Source organism: Sorex fumeus, unplaced genomic scaffold (genome assembly GCF_029834395.1).
Source record: "Sorex fumeus unplaced genomic scaffold, SorFum_2.1 ptg000034l, whole genome shotgun sequence".
In the NCBI taxonomy this organism is placed as follows: domain Eukaryota; kingdom Metazoa; phylum Chordata; class Mammalia; order Eulipotyphla; family Soricidae; genus Sorex; species Sorex fumeus.
Genome location: NW_026606091.1, coordinates 30,662,320 through 30,669,692, shown reverse-complemented (window position 1 = coordinate 30,669,692; position 7,373 = coordinate 30,662,320). Strand labels below are relative to the sequence as shown.

Sequence of the window (7,373 nt, the reverse complement as noted above, 5' to 3'; positions counted from 1 at the left end):
TCCCGTTTCTCCATATGGCAGCCCTGAAGCTAATGGGGGCTAGAAACATGAGAGCAACCAGTTCTGGACACTCTTTGGGGGCTGGTTGGGCACTAATGAATTGAGGAGAAGAGAGAGGAAGGAGGCATGCTGGGTCACTCTCTGACAGTCACTGTCCTATTTCCAAGCTTGTTTCAATAAATGGATCCATCCCAGGCCGTGTGGGTATGTGTCTTGGGCGAGGTGTGTCCTGCTAGCAGTTGGCAGTTGCTTCTAGATTGTGGGTGGCCCTTGCCATGGGATTCACCATGTCTAGAGCCTGTCCTCTGCATGCCCCTGAGTACGATGTCAATGACCCCAGTAGAGTACCTCTAAGATTTTGAGTGGTAACATTCAAAATGTGGTGGTGGGAAGGTACGATGGTGGTGAAATTGATATTTGAATATTAAATGTAATAAATTATTGTAAAGAACTTTATAAAAACAAAATAAAAATTTGCAAAAAAGTCAGCAAAATATAAAGCATGAAAAGAGAACAGAAAAATCAAAGATACACCATTCTAATGCGTTTCTTTTTTTTAAAAAAAGCAATGGCGTCTAAGCTACTTAGATAGCCCACAGAATGGGAAAAATTATTTACCCAATACCTAGCTTATGAAAGGCTAATATCCAAGTTATATAGTACATTGGTAGAACTTTACCAAAAAAATATCTCCCAACCCCATCAAACAAATGCAGAGAGGAATAATGAACAGAAACTTCCTCCAAGAAGAAATTCAAGGGCTGGAGCGATAGTACAGTGGTACGTTGTTGCTTTGCACGTGGCTGATCTGGGTTTGATCCCCGCCATCCTACGGGCTACACCCGCCTTGGAACCCCAAGTGTTCTGTGAGAACCAGAAGGCAGTGTCCTTCCTAAAGACACCCCATGCACACCCCATCCTCCCTTGCACCGAGAGGTGGAAATCACACCCAGATCCAAGACAGACCTGAGCCAACAACCCGTCAAAGACAAATTGTGTTGGCAGAAGATCAGATAGACTGTGATGCCCGTGAGGTAAGGAGGCTGTAGACACCCATCCCAGGGCACGAAGTGACCTGCCTGAAAGTGATGTGTTCCCCCCAAGAGTCAGAAATGGTTAAACAGAATTCTTACTCACCTGTAATTCCGTCTTTTACCTACCCTGTCAAAATCATATTCATCTACACCAACCTTGTCTTTCTTCCCTCTTCCTTCCCGCCCTTCTCCTCTCCCCCTCCTCCTTCCTGCCCCCTCCCTTGTCCCCTCCTCTGCCCCATCCCATTGAGGAATGGCGCTATGGGACTATGAGGCTCTGCGGCTACACAAAGCAATTGCAGACGTGCCCCCATGGCAGGGATGCTGCGCACTTGGAGTGGCGAGATGACCCAAACAGAACAACATTGAGACTCGTACTCTGCAAGTAAAGACGTTACACAGTCTCCAAGGAAGCTTAGCTAGAGAAGAGGGCACCAAATAAAGGGTGCTGGGAGGATCCTCCCAGGGTGGGAGACGCATGATGAAAGTAGACTATAGACCAAACATGACTACCACTCAGTGCCTCTATTGCAAACCACAGCACCCAAATGGGGAGAGAGAGAACAAGGGAGAATGCACTGCCAAAGAGGCAGGGTGGGAAAGGGGGTTGGGGGGGTAGGAGGGATGCTGGGACCCGTGGTGGTGCAGGATGGGTGCTGGTACAGGAATGGGTACTTGATCATTGTGTGACTGAAACCCAAGCACAAAAATTTATAAGTCTACAATTGTACCTCATGGGGTTTCACTAATAAAAAAATAATAAAAAGAAAATTCTTGGATTAAAAAAAAAAGGTACACAGCTTCCAGCACATCCATATGTGCAGGAGCAAACTCAAAACATAAAATAATAACCCAATTAAAAAATAAATCCAAATAAATAAATTTCAATTTTTAATATGAACAGTTACTACACTTGATCTTAGCCAAAAGCCCGAGAAGCTCCAGGGGCTAAGGTGATAGCACAGTGGTAGGGCGGTCGCCTTACAAGCAGCCAACATGGCCGACCCGAGTTCAATTCCTCTGCCCCTCTTGGAGAGCCCGACAAGCTACTGAGAGTATTCGATATGCCATACATAGAAACAACAAAGTCTCCAATGGAGACGTTACTGGGCTCGCTTGAGCAAATCGACGATCAACGGGAGTGCCTTTACCTTTTACCTTTACCTTTTAATATGAAAATTAAGAGATCGTGGGGTCTCACCATGTTTCGCGCTTGTCCCTATCCCTCCCCGAGCGCACCCGCCCCTACCCAGTCTTTCCAGAGGGATTCAGGGCTTCATTCTTATGGTCTTTATCCGGATGCCACTCACGTTGGAAACTGCTCCCGAACTGTTCAGTGGTTCTGAGCAAGAGATTTAGTCCACTGCTTCTTGCAAGTCAGAGGATGGGGTCCCATCCGATAAGCAGAATGGCTGGGGTCGCGAAAGTTAGAGTGGGTTTTCACATCAAAATCTAGAGTCGCAAAAGTTAGATGTGGGTTTTCACATCATCATCCCAGGGACTGTGCCATCTGGGCAATTGGTAGCCACTGGGGCCCTTTGTTAGTCATGAGTGTCACCCCTGAATGGGGACCTGGAGGTAGATAGTTTGTTTACCTCTGTGGCACAGCGAGAGATCAGAGCCCCCTGCCTCAGAGACAGGTATGCCCAGACCTCTGCCAATGGCCCTACCCTGGGTCAGGGCACCTAGAGCCTGGTGCCCTTTCTCAGGCACTAAGAGGATCAACCTCTATGCCTCTGGAGCCCTACTGCTGATTTTTTTAGGTTATTTGTTTTTCTTTTTTTCACTTCTAAATGCTCATTCTTCCAGGAGGTCTGGTGCCCAGCCTCAACCAAGAGCTGGAGCAGAGCCTCTGAGGCTCTCTTTCAGTTCTCTTAGGCTTCTCACACAAGGACCTTATCATCTACAGACTGCAGGATGGTCCATTCCAGGGCTCCAACGAGGATTTTCTTAAGTCCAGAGCCAGGGTCTTCCTGAAGAAGGTGGCCGAGTTTTTGAATCCTTGGGCAACGGGTACACAGTGACAGAGGTTTCCTCCTGTCTCTGGATCCTTTGGCCCAAAGGCAAACGGGTCTGCTTCCTGGAACAATTTGCAAAGGGGGAAGCATATCTTTTGAGGTTCAGGCCAGTCAATCATTGGGCACTAGAGGAAAACAGACTCAAGAGAGCGGAAGGGCTGGGTACCACAAAGTGACCAGCAGGACCGACTACACTGACTCGGCGCAGGTCATGACTTCTCAACTGAGGGTATTGGCCTCAGTTGCTCCCAGTTGAGCTGCATCCCACCACTATTCCTGCCTCCCAGACCTGCGCAGTATCTTTCCCTATCCCTAGTCACACCTCACGGTCTACCTGACATTGTGGCTGTCTCTGGAGGCTCACTCCTAGCATGAGTTTACCAGCAGAGGGGCATGATACTGTCATTAGAGGGCGCCTGGAGAGGGTATTTTCCAAAGGGGGAATCCTGGACATTTATTTGCTCTTCTAGCTCTGTTGGGAGATCTAATGCCAATAAGATACTAAAGTTGGGAACAGGGAGAACCTTGTTTCCCATGTGGAACCCCCAGCATCTGCTGAGACCATGGAATCTCGTGCCCAGCAAAAGCAGGGAAGCGCTGCACCTCCGATACCTTCAATGAGCTCTGCTTCCTATGTTGCCCTGTCTTGGGGGTCATGGGGCTCACTGTTTCCACGAGGCTTTTCTTGGGAGTGTAGGTACCAAGTTACCCTGCCTTCCCTGCTTGCCTGGGGACTCCCTTTGACTCTGTCAGACTGTCCAAGTGGTCCTGATGTCAGTAGACATTTCTGGAAGCTACCCAACTTTGAATGTCTGCTACTCCCATTCATAGAGGGTCACAACTTGTCTGGTGTCATATTGGCACTTTGTTCTCTCCTGCAGCATGTCATGGCCCTCTGGCGCAATGATCTGGGGCCTGCCTTCTGCCCCTCCGCATCCTCCACCACTGACCCCTGCTCCTGCTCTGGCTCCCCTCTTACTCCCCGCCCCTTGTCTGCCCTGCCAGTTCTCGCCTTCGCTAGACCAAGGGCACACTGGAGGTGCTGGCGTCTGGCCTTAAGCACACCACTGGGGTCGTGCTGTCTCCACTGGATGAGTGGCAGTGCCACCCAGCTGCCATGCTCTCTCCCAACTCCTCCTGTGCACCAGGTGCCACTGCTTGGGTGTTGCTCTTTTTCCTTTTGTTCTTGGCTTGCTTTCTCCCCTGCTTGGTAGTGATTTTTTTTGTTTCACAAATGAGAATTGCAGCACTAATATAACTTTGAGTTTTCAACGACTATGAACACATACATACTTTGCCAAAATTTCTGCCTAAAGCTAACTAAAAACCAAGAAGCTGGGACTGGAGTGATAGCACAGTGAGTAGGGTGTTTGTCTTGCATGAGGCTGACCTGGATTTGATTCCCAGAATCCCATATTGTTTCCTGAGCACGACCAGGAGTAATTCCTGAGTGCATGAGCTAGGAGTAACACCTGTGCATCGCTGGGTGTGACCCATAAAGGGAAAAAAGGCACATTTTGGCAAGTAGGAGAACATGATGAGATAATAGTGCTAATGGAATGAATAGTTCCAAAGTCTGAACACCGCACACGGCTAGAGATCAGTTTTACAGCAGATCTGATGGGTGTCGGGGTATAAGCAAGCAGCTGACAGGAGAGTATGGAACAAGAAATGACCAAGGTTTCTTGGTGCAGAGAAGGATCTGGAGCATATCAATAACATAGGAAAATTTGGGAGATTTTCCCTGTTTTCTAAGTTGAACAGTGTGACAGACCACCTCTGGGCCGTCCCGAGTGATTTCCGTGCCTGTCTTCATCTCTCCCAGACCCTGTGCCTCATGGCAGTTCCTGCTCTCCAGGGTAGCCTGTCTGAAGTTAGCCTGCGGGAAATGTGGGCAGAGGTCCCCTCTCCTCTTCAGCAGGGCTCAGGAGATCCTAGTATCAGGACTTGAACAGGGCTGGGCCGCATCAAGGCCAGCACCTCCACCCCAGCAATATCCCTGGGGCCCATTCTTGAAAAGTCTGAAAGTGCTCGGGAGTGGAAGCCTCGGGTTCCACGGGGCTGTCTCCCTGGGCACTGTGCCGTACAGAAGGGGGAGTGAGACATCTTTAAGGGAGCCCAACTCTACAGGAAGGAGAGTTAGGTGGGAAGCAGCTGAAAGAAAAGTACTGCTTGCAGCAGGGCATTAGTCCAGCACATAAAGTGATCGTCTTGCACACTGCTGACGTTGGATCAATGGGCCCCCCTAGTTCCACTAGGTATGGTCCCTGAGCTAAGTCAGGAGTAAAGCCTGAGCATGTCTGGGTGTGGTTCCAACACCCAAAGAAAAGTGCTGCAAGCAGACAGGGCCGACCTTTTCCCAGTGCCCTAAGGAAGGATTCCTCAAATTCTTAGAGGCCATAAGAGAGATTTCCCTGTTAGGTGAAAGGGGTGAGGGAGGGGAAGGGGGTGACAGTACTGACCCTCCACTTGTGACACTGCCTGAGCAGTGACAGTCCACTTGGACAGTCCACAGTGGCCTGACTCAGGCCAGGACTTGGCTGCTGCTTTGACACAAAGGTGTCCTGAAATTGTGAATGTCAGGGTCCTTAGGAGCGAGAAGCCCCCAATGGGGGTCAGGAGGCAGGATACCCGGGGGGGGGCAGAACCAGGCTGACTCTGCCCCTGAGCCCTCCACCTCCCTTGGTAGGCTGAGAGCCTGGGGCTGCCCCTCAGTCTATCCAGTTTCAGTCAATCTAAGGGCACTGAAGTGGAGGCGAACACAGTGGAGATCATAAAGCCCGAGTAGATGGAGGTGGTAACAGTCAAGAAGGACAAGCTGGCGGTGTGGGGAGGACTGTGCGTCTGGAGGCAGAAATGTCCCCCAACACTGGGCCCCGGGGATGTGAGGGGCAGATATGTCCCCTACTAACAGACACTAGTGGTCTGGGAGGCAAATAAAGGCCCTAAGCAGTAGGCACCAGTAACATGGGGTACAGAGGTTTCCCGTAACAATAGACAGCAGGGTTCCAGGGACAGAAATGTTCACAATAACTTGGCACCAGGTATGAGCAAAGCTGAAATTTCCTCCAGAAAAAAACACTAGGGATTTTGGGGAAAATTTTTTTCCAATACTAGACACAAGAGCTCTGGGGGGAGAAATGTCCCACAACAGAGAACAGAGCTCAGATAGGAGACATGTCCTCCAACACTACATAATAAGGAGTCCCAGGAGCAGAAATACTCACCCCCATAGAAATATTCCAAAGAGTATCAATAAGAAATGACCACCTCCTCACCCTCCACCTTAGACTATACCCCAGGAGAGAGGAGTGGAGAATGCCTCCTCACCCCCGCTTTCCTACCTAAATGTTGAGATATTTCCAGTTTGTGGGCTGTCCATGCATGGTCCAGGGCATTTTCCAATTTTTGAGTTAAAATTCTGTCCAGAAGGCCAGAGAGAAGTCTCAGGAGACTCAGTAAAGGCTTGGGATGCAATAGGTCAAGAACATTCCCTGGCACCACAGGGTCTCCTGATCACAAAGCCTGGAGCAAATAGAGATCCCCACAAACCCCAAACCTCTCAGGCATGTACACAGGCCATGAGGGTCAATGAAGCAGTACGTGGAAGGATCTCAGTGCTTAGAGGAAACACTCATTCAGAGCATCCGATTTTCAAAATGGGACTTGGCTACAACCATCTACCCCTCCTTGGCCCAGGGAAAACGAGGCAACACTCAAACCTTCGGTTCATGGGCTACAGACCAAGCAAAAGTCTGAGCCGAGAGCTCCCCCTCCTCCAGTGCACTGTTTCTATTCTGGGAAAGGAAGTCCTGAAAAGGATGGAGGCTGGAACAGTCAGCAACTGAGTTCTAGGCACTACCTGGGACAGTTTTGGGAATCATGAATTGGTGGCAGAGGAGAGAGAGGGGAGAGGGCTGAATCAGTCTCCCTGACAGCCACTGTCCTGTTTCCAAGATTGTTTCTACAAATGGATGCATCCCAGCCTTTGTGGGTGTGTGGCATTGGGTGGGGCGGGTCCTGCCAGGGAACGGCTCATGCTTCTTGATGAAGCATGAGCTGTCCTGTGGGGGTCTCACCATGGATCAGAACCTGACATGACATGCCCATGCCCATGGCGCCTGTTGCATCTACACCCCCTCTGCAGTGCCCACTGGGAAGAGCCCCCACCTTGCCCCCAATGCTTCATGGGTGCCAGGCCCCCTAGTGGCCATATTATGCCTCTGTTAAAGGACCTGCAAACCTCCAGGTATTTCCCAAACCTCTCAAGGACTGGATGGACTTTCTCTGCCCAGAGCGTCACCCCAGTGTGGAACCCTTC

The 7,373-nt window shown here is 50.1% G+C and overlaps 1 pseudogene; it reads right to left on the bottom strand.

The window, feature by feature from the left end:
• Positions 1-1,821: 1,821 nt before the first annotated feature.
• On the bottom strand, positions 1,822-1,977 carry LOC130026676 (uncharacterized; annotated as a pseudogene).
• Positions 1,978-7,373: the final 5,396 nt, after the last annotated feature.